Source organism: Mauremys mutica, chromosome 8, assembly GCF_020497125.1.
Source record: "Mauremys mutica isolate MM-2020 ecotype Southern chromosome 8, ASM2049712v1, whole genome shotgun sequence".
NCBI classification, from domain to species: domain Eukaryota; kingdom Metazoa; phylum Chordata; order Testudines; family Geoemydidae; genus Mauremys; species Mauremys mutica.
The window spans coordinates 56585099-56606716 of record NC_059079.1 but is presented as its reverse complement, the minus strand read 5'-3'; the positions used below and the strand labels follow the sequence as shown (position 1 = coordinate 56606716).

The 21618-nt window shown below is 46.9% G+C and overlaps 1 protein-coding gene across 4 annotated transcripts in view; it reads left to right on the top strand.

Moving 5' to 3' along the window:
• CACNA1E (calcium voltage-gated channel subunit alpha1 E) overlaps positions 1–21618 on the top strand; it is a 263601-nt gene that overhangs the window by 68578 nt on the left and 173405 nt on the right. The window lies entirely within an intron of this gene.

Here is a 21618-nt window from a genome sequence, read left to right as displayed (position 1 = left end):
ACCAGTCACTCCAAAAGTGCCTTCTGGGACCCAGTCACTAGTGTGCTGGCTTCTGCTTTCTCAATAAAAATAAAGAAATAAAATGAAGAAAAACAGAAAAGAAAGCAGTTCCAGGTGGGAATCCATTTCCACATAATGCTCCACTCAGCAATCCTTTACGCTGGGGCGGGGTGCTGACTTCATGGATGGTCGTCTACAAAGCACTTCTAGACTACTGGGAATTGTTGGCCGTGCCATATGTCACTGGACTGGTGGTTAACCCAGGGTTTGTGACGCAATCTCAGGTTTCACCTCTGGATTTGATGTCAGGAGATGTTAATGGTCTCCACACAGATAATATGAAAGCAAACAAACATCTTTTTTGGTAAATTTGCTAGAATGATGATAATTTGCAGAGACAAATCAAACAAGCAGGACTCCTTAGCTTCCCAAGTGCAATCCCTCTTGGACAGGAACCTTTGGAAGTGGAGTGTATTCAAACTGGTGTCCACGGAGACTGGGGATTCAAAGAGGGGAAAAAACCCATCCAGACTACAGCTCTATTCCTTTGTACGTGTTGTGCTGATTGAAATATTGCCAATCCATGCAAAGAAGCCAATTTAGTATATAGAAGCAGGTGGCTCCTGTCATCTGTGGATCTCAGTGCACATTATTAATAATAATTAATAAAGAACTTCATTAATAAAGCCTGGCATATCCCCTGTCTTATTACATCCTCCCCATGTTGCAGGGGAGGTAACTGAATCACTGAGGTGAAGTGAGTTGCCCAAGGTTTATTGCCTAATCAGAGACAGAGCTAGGAGTAGAGTCCAGGAGACCTGAATCCCAGAGCTCAGTTACATTGTCATGTCTGCCGGGGAGGTTTATGCTCGGGTACAGGGTCCGAAGAGGAAGGGCTGGAGTGTTATTGAAGGTGGCTGTTCCCCACCATGTGGGCAGGCTGCGGAGACGGGATAAAACAAGGCTAAGGGCGGACTGGCCATCTTGTTCAAATGTCTACTGCCTAGGTATAGCTCATGGCTGCAACTGCCCAGCCACATCTCCTGGCAATGAATGCTGGTGGGCCGGTATTCCACGTTGCATTTAGAGAGACTCCATGTTGGGACTGTCCATACCTGTTTGATCGCAGTGAGTTCCGTCACTTGTCTGGCTGCTAAAGCCAACGAGGCAGGTCCAGGGAGTGCATCAATGTGTGTGTCTCCAGGGGTATACTGTCATGGGGCAGTATCAATCACTCACTGTTCAGTGTCCACCAGGCAGGATGGGGCACTGTTGGCTCCCTGCTTTGATAGGAGGGAGACAAAGGGGGTCTTGCCAGAAGTACAGTGATGGGCAATTCTGATTGGTTGCTGGCATCTTTGACAGATGGTCTGCTATTTAGAAATGTCTGTTTGGTAGAAGAACTGCGGTGAAGGAGCAAGGGACTATGGCCATGGATTCTGCTTGCCCAGTGCCACTAGTGATCATGGGACCTGGAGGGATTTGATGGGAAGCTTGTCCATCTCTGTTTTCTGCTGGTGGTTTTCTGTTTGTCAGTGGACGTGCCTCACTCTTCAGAGAGTAACAAGCAGAAGATAGACTGTTTCCTGGTGGATTTGCAACGTCTTTTCAGGTGTGCCATAGGTTCACACTGTACAGGGTACTGGGTCATGCTGGATGGGGTGCGACTCATAATGGCCCTACGATGCACAGGCATGAGGGGTGGTCCCATGCCCTGGGGATTGGGTGTGTGTGGGATTGCAGCTGGAGATGATCTCATGGGCTTGTCTTTGGTGTCCCTTTCTTAATGGCTTGGACATTTGCCAGTTGGAGAGCAGCCCCTCAGGCTCTGCTGTCCATCCCCTTCTTGTGCCATTGCCCAGTGCTCACCCACTGGCACATTCCGGCCATTTCCCTCTGGAACTTACTCCGAGTCTGCTCTCACCAGTACCCACGCTAAGGAAGCTAAAAGGTTACTATGAACCAATGAAATCCCATTGGCAGGCTGTGCCATGTCTGGCCCTTCTCCAGGACTGCCTTCAGCAGCTAGCTCACTTTTAGGCTGTACGTACAACAAATACTCATGCTCCAAAGGACTGTGATTTAGGAGGAGCAGCTGGGTGTGTGTGTGTGGGGTATTCCTCCTCGCTTACTCCTTAGCAATACTGAACACAGTGAGAAAACCCTCTCCCACTGCTCTGAGCCATCGCTTTCCCCAGGCACCCTCCTTTCCCTCGTTGTCAGGCTGGTGAGGGCATGGCTAGCTGTGCTGCTCCTCATTGCAGCCTGGTCAGCTACTGGTTTCTCTTCCCCATGACCCAGCAGTGCTTGGCTTGCGGAGGCAGCAGGGGTCAGTGAAGTTGATCCTATCTCGGTATCCTCTTCGGGGCTTTCCAAGCTGGCTCCTGGGCCAGGTGAATGATTGTAGGGAGCGGAGCAGTGGCCTCTCTGCTGGGACAGATCAGTGTCTTTCCAGAGTCATTTTGCATCCCTCTCCTCTTTCCCTAGTGATGGCTCTGGCTGTGATTCACTGCCCGGGGGACTGGCGCATACATACATTGTAGACTTGCACTGTGGCAGACCTGGAGCAGCAAGGAGATAGCCAACTGTGCTGAGTCTGCAGATGCCTCAGGGCGGTTGATGTCACAGAGAAGTACCACTCCCCTCACCCCCTGCCCTCCCTGGGGTGGAGTGGGCAATCCCCTCTCTTCTTCCAGGATGGAGGTTTCCTGGTTTATAGCCCCTGAGAAGCAGGATTCCAGATGAGCCCCTGAGCCCCTGCAGCTGGGCTGGTGCATGTCACCAGGGGCGTTGCAGGGATATACCCCGCACAGTCTCCTGGAGAAAATGGAAGACAATCTCAACCCCTATTTACGCTAACAAAAACATGGAAGGGAAGCTCCCAGGTGGGCTTCGGATGGGGCAGGCAGCTTCCCAGGTGGAGGGGAATAAACAGGAGGCTCTGGCTTGAATCTGTCAAAAAGCAGAGCATGCCCTGGGATGAGGGAGGGGGGCTGCATGAGCGGGAACTATGGAGACAGCCCTCACCAGACCAGGGCCCTTCAGCAGAGAGGCAGAGGGGGTTTCTGGCACAGGCCTCCTCTCAGTGTGGTTACCTCCTCTCACTGTGGTTACCAGTGGTTACCAGTCACCTTTCCCCTCTCTCCCTACTGACCGTGACTGACAGGAGGCTGAGTCAGCACTCAACGGTTACTCACCTATGAACACGTTCTCGATTTCTTTCCGAGCTTCTCTGTGCTCTGGGCCTGGTGCCAAGGAATCAATTGTCGAGGAAGGGCTCTGAGCTCCATACAACTCGACATGCTGACAAATATCAGGGACCCAGTTACCAAGCACATAGGCCTCAACAGCAAGTGTCCTTGTGGTTTATTTAGAAAGTGCTCCCTTTTCTGGTGGTGGGTCCGAGGGCAGCACCTCCCCTTGCCTGCCTCACATGAGACCTTGCTCTTGCCAGCTGTTGCATGGCTTTCACCCTGCCAGCGATGCGCCTCTCCCAGCCCCATTCTTCGGTGGATCACTACCTGTTATAACCATTGCTGGACACTCCTGATGTTTGAACAGCCATCCTGTGTCCTGATCTTCACTTCAGCAAGACAAAACCTGGGCAGAGCAGTAGCTGTGAAGCAGCTGAAAGCGCCCCCAGAGTTTCTGCTGTTGTCTCACTGCTGGCAGATAGTTGGAGAAAGACAAGAGTTTTGTGCCAACAATATTTGATGTATAAAGGATCTTCTAAGGAGGCGACTGCAATACTTGAGCCCATCTCTCCCAACCCATCCAAGGCCTGGTTCTGTGTTTGGACTAAGATCCATGCTGTCACATCTGAGAAGTAAAAGCTTGTGTAACGAGAAGATGAGGTAGGCTGAGGTTTGAGTGCTGTGGCATGCTCAGGACACTGCCATAGATGTAGTGTTTGCCTTCGCACCATGTTACCCTATGGGATTTTGTGAACCCCTGTTGCTCTAGGCATTGGGTTGGAAGGAACTATGGGTAAGATGCAGAAAAAGTTTTGTTGTTCTGTGTAATGGATTTGTTGAGTGATCATGAAATTCCCAAGTGTATTTGCTGTTCTACATTATTAGAGGATTTCTTCAGCAAATAATTCTTGGGCTGCCAATCATTCTTGTGGTGAATATTTGCACTGTGAAGTTCATGCTGGGTTGGTTAGTTACATAAGTCAGGTAATATTGTTTCTGCTCCCTGCCTAGGTGACTTGCATAACTAATCAGCTGAGATCAAATGCAGGATTTTGCAATGAAATATGCAAATTGAAATTTGCCTTCAACAAGTATTTGAGTGTTTGTGCTTAAAAGTCTCTGTTCAGGAGGGTAATGGGGTATACAGGCTATTCAAGGCTTATCAGGTGAAGCCCCCGGGTACCAAAAATATTCCTGGGGGAGAGAGGACACTGTCATTGAAGTGGAAAGTATGGTCCTTGGGAACTGCTCTGGAGTTTAGAAAGAAGCCCATCCTGTTGATCTCTGAGGAGCTAAACAGTTCAGGAGTCTGTATCAATGTTAACCAATCAGAATGAGAACATAATTGACTGCATCTTGACTAGATAGTGATCATTCTTTGACGAGCCAATCAACACACACACATATCTGGTTCTTGACTGGCTCATCAGGAGTTAAGACAGTGTTCTTTTTCAAAGACCTGTAGCTCATTTCACTCCTTTACAAAGTGTCTAATAGGAAAAGCTGTTACACTTTTGAAATCTGTGGCCCTAATGTAGGGCTGTTCAGATCTTTATGATAGAAACATTTGGATGGTATGGAACAATACATATATTGGATTCATGTTTCCGGGAACAAGCTGAGAATCTGTCCTGTTACTGTGTTGACATTGACTTTGCCTCAATCAATATTTATTTCTTAGATCAATAAATCTGGATATTCATCCCAATGGAAACTAATAATCAGAATTGACTAACATTCTAGCTTCTACTTGTTAGCTAACGTCACGCTATCTGGAGTGGCTCATGACAAAGAGTGCCAACTTCAGAGCATGAAGAAGAGCTCTGTGTGGCTCGAAAGCTTGCCCTTCTCACCATAGATGCCGACTTTTCATTGTGCCTGGGGGTGCTCGACCCCTGGCTTTGCCCCAGGCCCCACCCCTACTCCACCCCTTCCCTCAATGCCACACCCCACCCCCTCCTCTCCCACCCCTGCTCCACCCTGCCCCACCTCTTCCCACCTCATTCCTCCCCCTACCCCCCGAGTGCACCGCATTCTCGCTCCTGCCCCCAGCCTCCTGCATGCTGTGAAATGGGTGGGAGACATGGGGAGGGAGGGGGAGGCGCTGATTGTGGGGCTGATTGTGGAGTGGCACCTATGCCTCTCACCAACAGAAGCTGGTCCAATTACCTCCCCCATCTTGTCTTTCTAACCTCAGGGCAGGCTGTCAAAAAGCAAGGCAGACACCCCAAACTGGTGGCATTTCCATAATTAGATTTCACCAACCTAGTAACAAATGTGAACTCCCAAAGAACTACAGTAGTCTTGTAATGCAGTCACAGACAGTCCCTTTAGACACTCCATCTTGCCACCCGGGCGAGCTGGACTATGTGATAAATGAATTGAAGAAGAGCTCTGTGTATCTCGAAAGCTCATCTCTCTCATCAGCAGAACTTGGTCAAATAAAAGTTATTACCTGACCCATCTTGTGTATGTAATAAATGGTCACTTACACCGAAGATCACAAAATATTTAGGTTGTTCCCAGTCTCAAGAGACAAGTCATTTTCCTGAGGTCAATGTGTACCATAGATCTCACACCCGAGACAACACTTGTAGCCAATCCTGTTATAAATAACTAAAGATTTATTAACTAGGAAAAAGAAATGAGAGTTATTTACAGGTTAAAGCAAGTGAGCATATATATACAAACGAGTTTCAGTCTGTGATTCAGAAAGTGACAGAGTTGTAGTAATCTGTCAATTCAGAATGTCTTTCAGGACTAACCCATGCCAAGCAGCATGGTGACCTCTTTGCTTATGTTTAGGAATCTTTGCCCTGCCAGATAGCATGAAGGAGATTCAGTTTCTTCTTGTCAGAAATTTTTATCCCCTTCACTCCAGAGTCCAAACTGATGGGATGAGTTCATGCATAGGTCTCTACTTCCTGGAGGAAGTGAGGAATACAATCAACAGGGCCTCTCTCTTTGATGCTACACAATACCTCATTTCACTTCAATAGGCCATCTTGCATGCAGGATGAGCCCTTTGATTAATGCTTCTTTTCCAGTTTGGTGAGTTACACAGTTACAGAGGTTTACAATGCAAACACTCACGATAACTTTACATCAAGGGCTATAGAGGTTATAAATGAGATCAATACATGCAGCCTCCGACAAGCATTTTATAAAGTCTAAACGTGGTGAACACATTCTTATCAACTTAAATTTCTGTATCAATTTTGATAATGCTAACACACAGGTGAGTCAGAGTGGTTTCCAGCTATCCATTTGTTAGTGTTCAGTGAGGCCTGGGGTCTTGGCATGAGCTGACAGTGTCACAGCTAACACTAAAGTTAAGTGTATAATTTTTTTCTGTTTCTAACCTGTACTGCCATGTAATCATAATTTTCTGAAAAAATGCATTTTTTCCATGCTTGCTTTTCATCTGAAGGGATGGGTTTTTGAGAGCAAAATTCTGTCCTTCATTTGGAGGTATTAGTGTTTGTGTGGAAAATGTGCTTTTCCCTGTTGGTGTGTGTGTGTATATATATATATGTATATATTCATTTTTCCCCCCACACAACTAAAAATTGGCCAGCCTTTGAAATTTAAATTGACAGCTCTCGTTGAGTAGTATGTCCAGGATCAAATATGGACAAATATTGGCTGGAAATTAGCATAATTATCAACATTAGAAAGCTGCCTATTGAGCATATGTAGGATCTTAGCACTCATCATTTATGTAAACAGGGACACCACTGCTAACACCAATTACCATCTTTACTGCTAGTCTCAGCAGAGACACCAAGGACTGAATGGGTCTGGAGAATCAACTCCCTTCTTCCCCCTAATGGTGGCCTATCCACCTGACAAGACAGTGGGAGAAGCTTGCACTCCCAATAACCAGCCATGCAGTGCCTGCTCCATGGACTTAGAGAGGATGTTTGTCCCTAGAGCTGTCAGTCAGGGACCTTTCACCTGAATTAAATTCACATGAAATAATTTTAGAAAGCAGGGAAGGAGAAAAAAGGGGTTAACTCCTTGCAAACGGTTAGATGGGTGTGCTTTGCACAATGTGATTCTTTAGTATTATAGAATTTGTATTGGATTTTCTATAGCAATTACAATAATAAAACAATAACAAGTCACAGGAGAGAGAGAGACAGAGTTGGGAGAACTTTTTTACTATGCAAAAAGAAAGTCTTTGCAAACTTGTATGGAGACCCAGCTTTTGTTAATTGCAGATGCTAACAAAGAGATTCTGTTTTTCAAATGGCCAGGCTTCCATAGTGTGGTCCTGCTGATCCATCAAGCCTCACTGATACCTGCCAGATCCAATTCTTTGACATTTACACCTGTCGAATGCAGAGAAATGACTTGCTAGGGGAAGGGCTTAGAGGATGTGAGGATCGATGTAAACCAGCTAGATCTTGTTGGTGCTCTGCTCCCGCAGCCATAGTTCTGTGTGAGTGTTGATGATGTGGGAAGCAGCAGATGAATTATCGACTGTGTAAAACCAGGATAAATAAATTGGGGTCAATAAAAAAAGTACTAGCTTCAGGCCTTTTAACAAGAGTTTAATAATGGCTGCTGCACCTGAATGCCTCCTGGAAGCCCAGGGGGCTTTGTGGTTTTCATTAAGGTACTTCATGTGGTGGAACGTGGCCAGGGCGAATGAATGAATGAATGAACGAACACCGGCCTTTTGCTATGCCAGGGGGTAGTGCCATGCGGAGCCTGCCACTCCTGGGCTTCCTTACACGTGCACTGTGCCACTAACCACCTCATAACTGGCCTGACAGAACCAGCCTGTGCTGGAGTGAGAGGTGAGTAGCCTCTGAGTCATAGACCTTCCATTGTGGGGTGCTGAGGGTAATTTTGGGTCAGAGTCCCCCCAGTGTGGGCTAAGCAGCATTTGCTGGTGCATCTTATCCCAGCTGTGCTATTCACTGGGAAATCCTCTTTGCAGTTACAACCCATGCTGTGGCATGGCTGGACTGAGGTGCAGGGGACAGTTGTTAGACAGCTGTGTTTCTATTGTTGCTGCAAACCTCTAGACAAGACTGAGAGGCAGAGGGGCAGCTCTGGAGCATTTATTTCCCGTAGCTGGTGACACATTTCCTACGTGATGGTCATAGGCCCCATCCCTGCTCTCCTTCTGGGAATCCTCTAGAAGGGTTGGGACAAGGTGGGGAAGAAAGCTGTTAGGTTCCCCTCCCAGAATTTCCTCCATATTCCTCCAAATAATTCCTCCATTATTTATTGAAGGGGGCAGGCTTAGGGGAAGGGCTTTTCCCTTGTTCCCCCCTCAATACTAGCAGAGTAGCAGGCAGCTCAGCCCCCACACTTTGCAGATCCTTTGAGATGTGCTTGCATCTCCAAGGGTCTTCCTGAGAGGCAGTGTCCTGTGCACGGAGGGCTGGCCTGTATCTCTGCCTGCTGCTCCACTTCCCCCAAGCCTACAGCTGTGCGGTTCCAATGGAATCCTGCCCAGGAGGCTGTTCCTGGCACCCCCATTAAGTGTGAAGCAGCTCTGCACAAGAGAGTTTGCATTCTGGGGCTGATTCCCCGTCAGGCTTGAGGGAAGACAGTGTGTGTCCTCCAAGTCCATGGACAAGAGAAGATGGTGCCACAGAGGTGGCTGTGCCGAGCCTTAGGTGTATTTGTGCATGGGTATATGCATGCATGTGTTCTCTTGCTCTCATCCACACAAACATACATACAGAGAATTGCTAGCAAGTTATTTCCCAAGAGCAAACATCTCCATTTCCACAGGTGAAAGAGAACATTGTTACCCAGATGTCTGTTCACCTACAGCTCCTGCTCCAGTCAGTGTCCTTTTTCCCTGGGGAAGAATATCATCTGTTTCTCCTAAATGGATCTCCTTGCTTCCTGTGCAGCTGGGCTCTACCCCTCCTCTATCTAGCACCCAATGACATTAGCAGGTCACACATATTAACTAATCCACCAAACTCCTGGGAGGCCGGTGTCCTACTCTCCATTGTACAGACTGGAAACAGAGAAGCTGTCTTGTCAAAGTCAACATAGCGTGTGGTTGGCAGAGCTGGGATTAGAACCCCAGAGTTCCTGGCTCCAAGTCCTGGACAATCCATTAGACACGCTGTCTCTCAGATGTTCCCCACTTAAGGGGACTTGCTTTGTGTGCTCTTCCCATCTGTCTCAAGCTGACAAATGCTACCTGCAGGTCTTTAACTGAACACCCAAGCATGGCATAAGATACATTCTCTCTGGACCTGATCCAAAACCTATTGAAACCAAGTCTTTCCACTGACTCCCATGGGCTTTGGTTCAAGCCCTTAATGCAGGCTCTGTATTGAAGACACCACTCCTTGTTTCCTTCCCCCTATCTCCTGGGTACCCTGTTCCTCCTCACAATAAGGGAGCCATCAGAGAGCCTTGTATCTATCCATCTGTATTCAGCCTGTGCCTCTGCTGAGAAATGAACTCATTAAAGTTTGATGCACTGTCAGGAGCTGCCCAGCGGGAAAGGGGGTGGGGGAGGATGAGCAGGGAATCTTTCCCCTCCTATGAAAGTGGAAACTGACGTCCCTGTTTTTGGGTATGTGTGTTTGCATATGTAGCCTAGCATGCTGTGTGTGTGTTATCCCATGTGAAAGCACCTCTGTATCTTCACCCAGATGCTGGCATCTCCCTGTTTTTGTATCCAGTGGAGAGCTGTGAGCACAAACAGCGCAGTAATTGTGTCCCTTTAGCTGCGTTTTCTCTTTATTACCAATTTGGCTTAAAAGGCTTTAAAAGCCTTTTCTCTCTTTGGGAGAGAAAGTATCTCATTTGTATGAATTGCTGTAGATTAGAGTCCCTCCTTTCCCAGCCAGAGCATTGCCTACCTCCCTTTGCCACAGGCAGCGATTTTGGGACCCCCCCATGTGTTTGCTGGTATTCCCAGGTGTGTGCTGCCATAACAACAGCTGCATGCCCTGGGGACGATGGCTCAGAGACCCACTAGACCAGTGCTGTTGTGGCAGATGTCTCACGGTGGTGGATCTATCTTCCACCAGAACAGAGAATGTTCCCAGACCTTCCTATCTAGCAATGGGTCCAGTCACACCTTCCAACAGCTGAATTGCATCATGACTTCAATTCTGTTCGCTTCTTAGGTGAGGGCCTCCCTGAGGATGTGCAGTGGGTCTGCGCCTGCACTGCTTTATTCTTTCTGTCCTTGTTTAAAGGCCTGTCAAAACACGACCTACTCCGAACAGGAGCCCCTGACATCCACTCTGCAAGGTGCAGGGCCCTGCGTTTTTAACTGACCTGCTGCCCGCACAAAGTGGGAAGGGCCTTTCAGGGCTGCTTTCTTTTCTCAGAGACAGGGTGCGGGGTGGGTACTGTGAACCTCACGTACATTCCTCGGGGAATATCCATCCTTGAAGACAGGTTACAATGTGGGTCTAAGTTATCGAGGGCTTTTCTTGACTGGAAAGTTGGAAGGCATGGATTGAAAGGCCCATGAGAGAAGGGATACACCATAACATCAGGGAGTCCCTATCTAACGGCGAGACCCTGAGCAGCAACATCATAACATGACTGTCATGAGGAAGTCTGCGGCATTATGTGGCCACAGAAATGTGGCTATTTGCCGATGCATGAGGTGGTCCTATTTAATTCTGAATACAAGCTAATCCTCTGGTCAACATAGACAAGAGACCCCCACCCCCTTCTCTCTTTCATTAAATCAGTGAATCATGAATGCTGCTGGTTACCTACATGATGCCTTCCTGATCTCCCTCCTCCCTCCCCTCTTTTCTGTCCTTCTAGGACAATTAGGAAAGTGTTTAGTCTTTGGATTGGATGAATAATTTAATTCTCAGGCTTTGTGAATGATTCATGTGCCATATGCTATGGTGACAGGATGTGTGCGACACCGTCACCTCGTGCAAGGGCCATGCCATTTTCCTGGCCTAGCAGAGGGGATGGTGTGTGGGAGGAGAGGGAAGGGTTCGTGCTGCGAGTGGCTTGTCTGGATTCAGATGGTTTTGGGGAAGTGGTGGGAGCACAGGAGAGGCAGGGATAGGCTTCCTACAGGCAGAGCTGTGTGTGTACTGGCAGCATATGGGCCAGGTCTCCAGGGGGCGCCTCCTGCCAGCTTCATTGCATGAATGGGGTCAGAGAGTCCCTGTGTGTGTCTCCCACACAGACATGACTGAGGCCATCTGGTTCCTGCAGTCTGAGTCTCTGCCACTTTCCTTTCTCAGCCCACGAGGCGACTGTAGAGACAACTGATTCTCTGTCATCATCTATGGGCTTGATCCTGAGTGGTGCTGGGCATCTGAAACTCCCATTGATGTGAATGGGACTTTTGGCTCTTCTCAGAATCAGGCTGTCTTTCTGTTGCTGAGCAATGCTTTACCTGCCACCTTCCGTTCGGGCTTTCTAGGTACAAACCTGCAAGGTGTTCAAGGGGAGGGGGGCACTACTCCCACCGACTCTAGTGAGAGCTGAGGGCTCCCGGCACCATCTCCCAGGAGGCACTCAGCACCTTGCAGGATAGAGTCCTCTCAGAGCCAGCCGATGTGCTAGGAAGCTGGGAATGAGCGACAGGGGATGGATCACTTGATGATTACCTGTTCTGTTCATTCCCTCTGGGGCATCTGGCATTGGCCACTGTCGGCAGACAGGATACTGGGCTAGATGGACCATTGGTTTGACCCAGTAGGGCCGTTCTCATTTTCTTAGCTTATCAGTAGGGGGTTGGACTAGATGACCTCCTGAGGTCCCTTCCAACCCTGAGATTCTATGATTCTATGATTCTATGATCATTCACCTGGAAACACTTCCACTTTGTATCGTTCTGGCTGGCAGCTTGTCTGCCTGTCATTCCTCTCCTCCTTCCATCCACTCTAACTGCCTGGGTGGACAGGCTCCCCAGTTCTGCATAACGCCCCCCACCCAAAGCAGCTCTTATATTTAAAGTGGGTGGATGAGAGAATCTTTTTGGCTGCCAGTCGTGCCTGTGTTGTCTCAGGAGAGAATTAGAATCATAGGACTGGAAGGGACCTCGAGAGGTCATTTAGTCCAACTCCCTGCACTCATGGCAGGGCTAAGTATTACCTAGACCATTCCTGACAGGTGTTTGTCCAACCTGCTCTTAAAAATCTCCAATGACGGACATTCCACAACCACTCTAGGCAATTTATTCCAGTGCTTAGCCACCCTGACAGAAAGTATTTCCTAAACTGCCCTTGCTGCAATTTAAGACCATTGCTTCTTGTCCTATCCTCAGAGGCTAATGGGAACAATTTATCTCCCTCCTCCTTGTAACAACCGTTTATGTACTTGAAAACTATATCATGTCCCCTCTCAGTCTTCTCTTCTCCAGACTAAACAAACCCAATTTTTCCAATCTTCCATCATAGGCCATGTTTTCTAGACCTTTAATCATTTTGTTGATCTTCTCTGGACTTTTTCCAATTGGTCCACATCTTTCCTGAAATGTGGCACCGAGAACTGGACACAATACTCCAGTTGAGGCCTAATCAGAGTGAAGTAGATGGAAGAATTACTTCATGTGTCTTGCTTACAACTCTCCTGCTACTACATCCCAGAATAATGTTTGCTTTGTTTGCAACAGTGTTACACTGTTGACCCATATTTAGCTTGTGATCCACTATGACCCCAGACCCCTTTCCGCAGTACTCCTTCCTAGGCAGTCATCTCCCATTTTGTTTCCCAGATATGTTCTCTCCCCTAACCCTCCACTCCCAGTGTCCTGATGGAGAATGAGATCAAGGGATAGGGCTGCACAGAGGGTCAGTAGCAAGTTTCCCTTTGGAAATATGAGCAATGAGGAGTGGCAAATGGTCCAGAGTCATCTGGAGAGGTAGGCAGAAAGGACCAGATGTGAGGAAATTCATCCTCTGCACAGCTGATCCTGCCCCAGGGCAATTAACTCTTAACCCTGTCAGGCCAGCTCTGGGGACAGGTTTTCAGGGAGATCAGGGCTGGGGTACAGTCCAGAAGCAGAGAGATAGGGGGTTCAGGGAACAGAAGGGGCTGGTATCATAAGGCTGGTACCAGCAACAGGAAGGCTCTTCTTTATTTTTAAATCCTGTAGGAGTTGGATTCCTCAGGTTACTAACATTGGGGGCCAGATCCTCAGCTGGTGCAAATCAGCGTTGCTCTACTGAAGTCAGCAGAGCTACACCAACTGCCTCTCCTGTGTTGTCCATGAGCTTCACACCATCCCCACACGTCACTTCAGGCAGCATTTTGAAATGTGTGGGCTGCTCGGAACTGAATCTCTGTCTCTTCTCCGCAGCACCTTGTCTTCTGGGTTACCCTCCCCTCCTTCACGGACCCACCAGACTTTATAAAAAACCTTAGGCCTCTTCTCTCCAAACCAGCACGCCCCATGCCTCTGAGATTGTTGAGATGGGACTGAGGCCTGAATTCCTACATGCTAGAAGTCCTAGGTCACACGGGGAGCTGAGTAGGAAGCAAAGCCCTCACGTCATACCAGCAAGGAAGGAATAAAACCAAACTCTGTTCTCTGACTTCCATTTCTTTGTGTTAATACAGACCTCTTCCCCTTAAATCACAGGCTGCCAAGTGGCTGGTGGAAGCTCAGATCTGGTGACTGGATGGAGTTCTGGTTAGAAACGTGACCCGCAGGGAAAAGAGGTTGAAGGGTTTATTCCTAATCAGATGCCTGTATTGACAGACAGTATTTATTGCTAACTATAGGCTAAGTGTTAGAACTGGGCTCAGCCAGAGCATCGTAGCTAAACTCCCTTCAGGCTTTGGATTGGGATCTGAACATTGTGATCTGGGCCTGTCTCCTGACTCAGAGCTCACTGAAATCAAAGAAGCTGCCATTAAATTCATTAGGCTTTTGCCCAAACTCTGTAAGAGCTGCATGGAACACTGCAATTTTGGTTTATGTAGGTGCATCTGAATATTCCCTGTGGTTTGATCCATGTGGACTCTATCCCCCAGTTGTTGCTTTGAACTGTGTGTTCAAACAAGCTCCAGAGTGAAACTCAGTCAAAACCACTGTGTTTCTCTCTTAGTTTTAAAGACTGACTCAATGCCGTGTGGTCTAAATCTGTGCATCTCTGAGGCAGGGTGTAGGGTCGTGGGCGAGGTCGGGACACTGATTTACAGCCCTACTCTGTGAGGATTGGTTTTCTTGGTTTCTTAAGAGATAATGGATGTCTTTAGACCCTGGTTTGAGATATCCGTGCTACGCAGCATCTCGGAGAGCTGGCTTTAAAGCTGCCACTGGTGCCAGCTTGAAGGAGGTATAATGAACTCCTTCAGATGCTGGGTGCATCTCCTTGTTGGTGGAGACATTATGCTGGATGCAGCTGGCCCTCGGGAGTGATTGCTGTGGGAGCAAAGGGCCTGTGCCTGGCTGCGCCTCTGGAGCTGGCTGGTGACTGTGCTGTTTGCGTTGGGGCTAGGCTCCAGTCTCCCTCACAATTAGTTTAGGAGTCCACAGGATCATTTGTTTAAATAACATTGCACAAACATCAGCTCATCCAGCCAGATCCTTCATTATTAACAATGCGTTGTGCAGACAAGACATCTTGGGGCTTAATGGCTTTAGGAGCCTAGCAGTATGGCGAGGAGGGGAGGCCTGGGGGATTTCATATCAGGCCAGTATCAGACCAGTCCTCTGTCGGGTGTGATTCTGGGGGTGGTAGTGCCCCCCTTGCTGGCATGCACACAAGGTGTTTTTGTGGAAAGAGAGGAGGGGGCTATCTCCTGGGCCCCGTCATGCTTGTGGGAGGGGATAGTAATAAAGGGACAGGCCTGAGAACAATGGAAGAGATCTAACCCAAGAGACCAGGGTCTGCCCCTGTGAACTGTGACCCCTCCCAGCATTACCAGATCACCTGCCTGTCATCACAAGACCCAGCAACAGGGGCAGAGCACTAGGGATCGTTCAGTCCTGCTCCCCCTCCCCAGCACCTGCTGAGTACCAGACCCTAATGTCCTCCATGAGCTTGTGGGGGCTGGTTGTACAAGAGTCTGCATGGTGTTCTGAGACTTGATTTCCTTCTTTGCCATGCCCAAAGAAGGCTGTTCTCTTTTCTTGTGCCCTGCTTGGGTGGGGTCACTGCTAGGGCTGAGAGGGTAGCTCAGTCTCTGTGCCCAGTCAGTCTTCTGCATCTCTGCTGAGGTCTTCTCTACACTGGGGTTTGCCCTGGCTTCAGCCATCACTGACCAACAATCAGTATAACAGCACTGGTGAACCCCTAGGGTATGTCTACACTGGAAGCACTACAGCGGCACAACTGTAGATTATTCTTCCATCGCTGTGTAAAGCTATCTCTCCAAAAGGTGGTAGCTAGACTTCTTCTGTCAACCTGTGTCTACACTGGTGCATAGGTCGGCTTAACTGCATTTCTCAGGGGAGTGAATTTTTCACATCTGGGAGTGACGTAGCTAGGCGGGCCTAACTTTGTATTGTAGACGGGCAAAGCTGCTATTTGCACTGTTGGAGACCTTGGGAAACTGCATCAGTGCAAATCATGGTTTATCCTGACACACTAGAGGTCACCAGAGACTGAAATCAGGGCACCTGCCCCCAGTATAGACACAGTCTGAGAGTGCCAACCAGAAAGGTGCCAGTCGTGGTGTCTCTGTGATTTGGTCACCAGTGCACTGAGCCAACTAACTCGTACATATGTTAATGCATATTCATCAGATGGCAGGAACCATCCTGGACGTGATTTGCACCATCCCTCCAGAGGTCTGTCTGCTATAAATGATCTCCTAAACCCTCTTTAGGTGAAATTGGCACTCTCAAAAGTACAGGGTCCTGTTATCCGTGACTGAGCCAAAATGACTGCTGCCGAGCCCTGGTTAGACCTATGATATACTTGAACTCCTCTGTCTTTAGTTTCCAGGATAGGAAGCACATGTGAAAAGTCCTGTTAGGAGGTGTAAAATTCACAGCCATTTTCACAGCTCACACAGGCTTGTTAATACATGGCTTTTTTAATTCTCTCGGAAAAGGTGAGATCAGCTGACACATTTGCAACATCACCAGATTCATGAACAGGAACCCAAAACTTTCAGCAGGAGTATACTTAATTTTTACAGATGATCTGGAGCTGTGTGGATCAGAACTTCCTTGCAACTCAGGGGTGCTCAGAGCCAGGGTTTTGGTCCTCTTCCATACAGCTGGCCTCTGGAACTCAAAGCCGGATCCAAACTCCCCCAAAATTCCGAGTTTGGGGTTGAGACATTTCTATTGAGTTGTTCAAGAAAATATTAACACAAGAATATTAATGTCTCTCTCCACAAACAAACAAACTCTTTACTGCAGCCCGTGGGAACCCTGCCTCTGGGATACCTCAGGTACTGACTACCAGTTCAGTCTTTACAGTAGTAACCATATTTAGTGCTATGATTTTGCATGTGAGAAAAGTGCCCTGTGAAGGAGGAGAGGTGGTGGCAACTGAAACCCATTTGCTCCTGTCTGAATGGTTTATGTTGGGGTTGGAATTCCTTGCACATTGGGTGACCCTTGCCAGCATAATGCCCAGTACAGCCGTTCCTAGCCAGCAAAACTGCCAGCAGTCTCAAGGCTGCTCTAAAATGTGCAGGGAGCTGAATCGCCTCAGACTGGCTGCAGGACCAGTGGACGTAGCATCACCATTGTACTACCTCTCCCCCTGCTTGCCAAGCAGAGCTCTAGTACATCTCAGCATCTAGCCTCAGGTGCTGTCACACCGTGGTGCTGCATCCCCACATTGCATAAACGTAAGTGTATTGGATACATTGTAGCTGTGGGCAGTAGGCCTGGCCCACAGGGAATGGGATGGATGCTCCCCCAGCCCTGATTCCAGTGCTTCGCTCAGCAGTTTGTGCAGTTTCAAGCCAGCTCGCAAGCAATACGCCTCTGAAGAAACTGGGCACTTTGCTGTTGACTGGGGTTAAAGTATCCAGATACAGAATAGCTAAGAGACTCTAAGGGGGTGCAGAGCCAATGGGGGTGGCCGTCTCAGGAGCAGGCTGGCAATTCTGTGAGCCAGCCCTGTCAGCAGATGTGGTTAAGGAGATGATAAGTGAATCTTGCTGACTCAGTGCTGCAAGTGTGGCTTGTTTATAGGTTTAATGGAAGAGGGAGTGGCCTTCTGTCTACAGAGATCTTGGATCTGAGGCAGAAAGGACCTAGGGCATGGGCTGACCAGTCCTGAGGTAGGAACCCAAAGAGCAGTAGCCATGCCTGAAGACAAGGCTTCGGCTGAACATCATTTTATTTTTGTTAATAAAGTTGAACAAGGAAAGGTGAGCCTGGACTCTGCATAATGGGCTAGATCTCAGCTGGCGTAAATTGGTGTAGTTCCACTGAAGCTATTGTAATTCATTAATGTATACCAGCTGAACATGTGGGCCCATTGTGTGGACTGTGTTTTAGAGCAGCTTAGGAAAGGTGCCTGCTACCAAGATGATCTCTGGACAACATAAAACAACATCTAGAGAGTCACTAGGCCATGGGGTACAACTTTATTGGCATTTCAGAGCTGAGGAGTAGTTCAAGAGGAGTTTGATGATGAGACTGTTGGTGTAGGAATTGCATCCTTGGGGAAAAGGAGTAGGAACATAGACAAATGTCAGAAATTTCCAGATGTTTACCTTTCCCTTCTGTTTAACTGTGTGAGTGGGTGAACAGCTTGTTCACAAACAGTCATTTGAATTCAGAGTGGTTGTTTGTGTTGTCCATGCCCGTACCCTCACTTAGTCTTTCTTTGTGGAGATTCGCAGGAGTGGGATTTTATTTGTACAGATGTCTGGGGAATGTGAATTCACTCGTCATTATTTTCTCTTCCCCTGTTCACATGTTCAGTCAATCCAAGCAGGGACTGGGAGCAATGCCACGTGGCTTAAGTGAACAATCAGGAATAACGTATAATGGAGAGTCCAAGTGAACAGTTTGCAAACATTCCCAAGGCTGAAATTGGTTTGTCTGAAGTACTGGGCAAACATGTAATAATAACGGATCCATTTGCACAAACTGGGATTGATTCACCAGCAGAAAAAAAGGGCTAAATTAATCTGGTAATTTATTTGCAGTGAATAATTTGACCCACTCTATTAATTGTGAAGGAGCCTCCCTAGCAGAATAAGTGGCTGAGTAACCGTTGAGGGACCTTTCCATTTCATTATAAATGTAATTTGCTCATTGGTCAGTTGATAACCCTGGAAATAATAATTTGAAAAGAAAACGGTAGCGAATCTCAGTGTGCAAATCTAATCAAGGAATATCTTTGTAGGTATCTCTTATCATACATCCGACAACAGGGACTGCTACCTGCCTGCTTTAAAATCACGTGCCTGTACTGAAGCCCTTTGCAGGTAGATTTCCATCTATCTCGCTAACCCCTCTGCCTAATCCCAGGATAAGGATGAAAGGAATCTTGCCCTTATTCTTAGCTTTGCAATCAGGAGAAGGGAAGGAGAGGGGGAGATGGGTGTGTGAATAACTCATTTAAGGCTATGTCTACACTGCACACCTTACACAGCCTGGCTGTGCTGCTGCAGCTGAGCCATTGTAAGGTGCACTGTGTGGCCGATCTTTATCGTCTGGAGAGAGCTCTCCCGGCGACAAAATAAAACCACCTCCATCAAGGAGCAGTAGCTTCATCACCACGAGCTCCTGCCAGCGATGCACTGTCCTCACCAGTGCTTTTCGTCACTAAAATGTTTGTTGTTCAGGGGGACATAATGAGTAAAACTGGTGTCATAAATATAAAGGGAAGGGTAACAACCTCTATGTGTGCAGTAATATAAAATCCCTCTTGGCCAGAGGTACAGAATCACTTACCTGTAAGGGGTTAATCAGTTCAATTAACCTAGTTGGCACCTGACCAGAAGGACCAACAGGGAAAGAAGATACTTTCAAATCTGGGGCAGTGGAGAAGGTTTTGTTTATGCTCTCTTTGTGTGTGCCCTCTCAGACAGAATGAGGGACCAGGGCAGGAAAAAACATCTCCTAAAAAGATCCTGAAATAATACATCTAAAATTACAGAAATTGTAAGTAATAGCAAGGAAGTGCGTTAGATTATCTTTTGTTTTAGCTTGTGAATTTTCCCTGTGCTAAGAGGTAATTTTATTCCTGTTTTGTAACTGGGAAGCAGAGTCAGAGGGGAATCCTTTGGGTTTTACATCTTTTTATTTATCCTGTAAAGTTATCTTCCATCCTGATTTTGCAGGTGTGACTCTTTTTTACCTTTTTTTTTTAAATAAAATTCTTCTTTTAAGAACCGGATTGATTTTCAGTGTCCTAAAAAAACAGGGATTTGGTCTGTGCTCACTTTGTTAACCTACTGGTTGGTATATTATTCTCAAGCCCTCCCCCTCCCAGGAAAGAGGGTGAAGAGGCTTGGGGGCATATTTTGGGGGGGGATAGGACTCCAAGTGGCCCTTCCCTGAATGTTTGTTTAAATCACTTGGTGGTGGCAGCAATACCATCCAAGGACAAGGAAAGGAATTTGTGCCTTGGGGAAGTTTTTAACCTAAGCTGGTGGAATATAAGTTTAAGGGATCTTTCATGCAGGTCCCCACATCTGTACCCCAGAGTTCAGAGTGGGGAGGGAACCCTGACAACTGGACACTTGAGGCCTGACACTCTGCTGTTCTGCCCCTTGTTTAGTCATTTCTGCCAGTGCAAAATGAAAGCAAATAGGGTGTGAAATGCTCCCAAATTAGAAATTTGCCCTCACTTGAACAGCTGTTAATGATTATCCAAGTGCAGGGGCATGGAGTATCAGGAGCAGGGATGTTTTTGTGTGTGTGCAGTTGCACACTTAGATCCTGCTTCTGACCTCACAGACTTTGGTGTCAATATACTGAAATACAGTAGAGGCAGTTTGCACCAGAACAGAACTTGTGTGAGTGAGAGGAGAATCAAGCCTCCAGTCAATTTTCTTGTTTCAACACAGCCCAGATTTGTTGATCTTCAGAGCACTTGTGAGATACTGATTTTTTTTTCTGTCTTTCCCCAAGCCGGTGGTTTCAATGGGGTATTGAGGGGAAGAGCTTTATTTGTGGTCGGTCGAGAGCTTTGTTGCAATGAAACTTTTTATATACATTTTTGTTCTTAAGCAAAAGGGGCCTGACTTTTTTTCTCCTTTACCCTGGGATAGATCAGGAGGAACAGCACTGAAATCATTGGGGCCAGATTCTCGGCTGGGGCAAATCAGTGTCGTTCCATTGACTTCCATAGAGCATTGCCAATTTGCAGTAGGTGAGATTGACCCAATAGAATTACACTGGTGGAGGATGATCAGAGTCAGGGCCAAAGAATGTACAAGCACACAGTTACAGAGTGGAGCTTTCTAATTAAATTGCAATGCTGTAAATAAATAATCACTCAGTTGTGCACACAAAATATCAGATTTGTCAAGGTGTGTTATTTCTGCCTGTGATTGCTCCCTAATCAGTTGTACTTTGCTCATTAGCCCATACATCCCCTCCTGCCTCTGCCCTCATTTGAATCATGCAAATAAATTCTCTCTGCTCTTTTCTCACCTGAAATCTTTTTTCCCTTTCCTTCAGGAGTTAAAAACTAACCCTTTGCCTGCATGACCTATAAAACACCTTTGCTCTCTTTTGTCAATATGTGTGATGAAAAGTATGAGATCACTGGGATTCTTCTAGACCAATCTGGCAGCTTTTTCAGATAACTTGGACTGTGAGATATAATTTTAGTTTGGGTCTCTGTCTAAAGATAAGGAATAATTATTAGTGCTTCAGCCTTGGATAAACTGTGTTTATTATAGCTGTTACATAGAATTTAAATTGTTCTAAGGACATCGGAATTGCCAGACTGGATCATACCAATGGTCCATCTACTCTAGTATCTCTCTCTAACAATGACCAGCACCAGATGCTTCAGAAGAAGGAGCAAGGAACCCCGTAATGAAAAGTTTTGCAACAAGATGTCTGTGGGAGATTAGGAAAGGAATGTTCCTTCCTAACCCCAGGCAGTGATTGGTTGTTTTATATCCCAAAATACATGGGTTGATAGTCTGTATACTGCTTAGTTCTAGATTGTTTTCTATATTGCCTTAAACAGGTTTCCATGTTTTTCTATACTCAGGTTTGTTCCTTATTTCATTTTGGTGTATTTGGTACAACTGCTTGAGCTCTTTAAATTGTCTTTGTAACATTGCAGCCACTTAGCACGGAGAAAAGGAAATAATAAAAAATAACCCAAAGAGGATTTTTCCCAAATGATTTCAGATTCAGATCTTGCCCTGAGTAATTTGATTTGTAGGAAATGGAGAACAAAATGTCATACAGATGAAATTCTTTTCAGTAAATCAGAATTGCATACACATGCAAATTTGGGTCACTCTATATAATAAGGTTCCAATTAGAAGTAGTTTTAAAAAGCTTAATACATGATTAATAGGCATTTATAAAAAAAAATTACCCAACATCTAAGTT